Below are 2,409 nucleotides of genomic sequence, written 5' to 3' on the forward strand. Positions count from 1 at the left end.
TTCTAAAGAAAAATTTGTGATGTATGTGATTTTATGTTTTTATGCATTTGTGTAGATTGTAGTGTTCAAAAAAATTACATATATAATTAAAACTAAATCACAATTTTTTTAAAAATAATCGGTTAATTCGGTCACCAACCGAATTAATTGATTTTAATTCGATTCGATTTTCATCGGTTATGAAAATTAATTCGGTCGGTTCGGTTATTGCTAAATATTTCGGTTCGGTCCGGTTATGACTAATTCGATTCGGCTCGATCGGTAACAGAACCGACCGAATGCTCACCTCTAATTATTATAACAATCTATCATCACATAAAAAGTACTCATGGATTGATTTAAATAAATATTGATTAAATGTTGTCATTTATTTGTCATTTATAATAATAATATTTTTGACAATAAATCATCTTTTTACTGACTCTTATGACACTTATTTTAATATTTCATATTAACTCATAAGTATAATTAGCACAATCAAATTATCAATGTCATATCGGTATTACCTCCAAGAAAATAATATATTTAGTTTTTCTAATTGTTTAAATATCTTAACGGGAACATTTGTGTACACTTATATTGAGAAAAATTCATTGCATTTATAAAGTTTGAACGATAAATATAATTTTATAGTATACATTTAATTTGGAAACTGAATTCATTGTATGACAAACACTTCTTCCATTTCTATTTTTTTGTGTAACCCAAAAGAGTTAATATTTTTTCTCTTTTATCTTCTCCAACTCACCGTAAAAAGTTATAAAAAAAATTTATATCTAGAAAAATATTTTTATTTATTGTTTTTTTGTCTATATATTTTGTTATATGTGAGCACATATTCTAATTCATTGTCTTAATTGTCATATATCTTTACCATATAATTTGTGTACATTGAAGATGAATAAGTTCATTTTGTAGTTTTTTATTACCTGGACTTAAGTTGATATATTAATATGTGATATACATAGATATAAGAATTTTCAAATTCAATTTATTCACAATGAATTTTCATAATTAAGACCAACTCGAAATAATAAAAATTAGGATTCATAATTATTTTAAATATGATATAAAAATAATACGTGAAAACTTTTTTTGACATTTTAGTTGCAAAATACAGCGATAAATGCATGTAGATGCATTATTTCATTGTGACAATTATAAGTTATAACTGTATTTAAATATCTTATTTCTCACTCAGGGATCAAAATTTGTTTATTTCTTGATTATCGACAAATCCAATATTTCTTTTAAATGTTTTTGTTAATAATATTTACATGAGTTTTGTTGTATATTTATCCAATTTGAAAGGGATAAATTATAATTCAATATAAAATAATATTTGAAAACTGTAGAATGCTTCTAAATTTAAAAACCGAGTAACATGTAAGGGATTAATTCAAAACTAAAAGTTGATGCAATATATTTCTTCTAGCTTTACAATCGAATAATATAGGATCGAGCGTTTGTCGCTTTACTAAAAGATATAACTGATGATAATTATGCAAGGCAAATATTTAAATCATACAACAGCTCAAGCGCCTACCCATAGTGGGCAATTATTGTACCAAACAATCTATCTCCTAATAATTGCACCAATTGCAATCAATGAAAATCAAAGTCGCGATCTTGGCTCTGATACCAATTGTAGGCTCAAGCGTTTATTGTTTTATCAAAACCTATAGATTATGGTAACAGTGTAAATCAAATATTTTATATGGTACAACAGTTCAAGCACAACATTTCAATTACTCTATCCAACATGCTCAATTATTGTACCAAACCATAAGTTTATGCACATAACCTTTTACTATATCATATAAATTTATAAGACATTTGAGTAAAATATATACTTGATATTCTACATAAGTAGTAGAGTAAAAAAATTATTTTTCATTTATTTGAAAATTTATATTTTAAAATAAAAGAAAAATCAGAAAAGTTGACAAAATTCCGAAACCCAAATTGAAAGTTGAATTAATACATTCATATTCATCATTAAATTTTACTATTTAATTTTAATAGATTTAACATGTTTATCCACTAAAAATATTGAAAGAATTGTTTATACAATTTAATAAAAAAAGTCAAAGTACATCATTTTCTGATTCCGAATAACGATCACATTATTATTACGTTACAATGATAAATAAATTATTATTTTTAGTTTATCATCATAGTCTTTACTTCAATAAACACATTTTCGAATGTAAGATGTTAAATTAAATATTGACATTAGATAATTATAGTATTAATTCTAACATTCTTTTTTTTATTCTTCTCAATACATTAGTTTTTCTATCTTCAAATATATTAATCTATTTATTATTGTATACAAAGTATAATAATTATTTGGTTAATTGATCACATTTAAGATTAGATGTTTGGAAAAAATTCTAATATATCTTT

This window comes from Primulina huaijiensis, unplaced genomic scaffold (assembly GCF_012295235.1).
Source record: "Primulina huaijiensis isolate GDHJ02 unplaced genomic scaffold, ASM1229523v2 scaffold32815, whole genome shotgun sequence".
Lineage (NCBI taxonomy): Eukaryota > Viridiplantae > Streptophyta > Magnoliopsida > Lamiales > Gesneriaceae > Primulina > Primulina huaijiensis.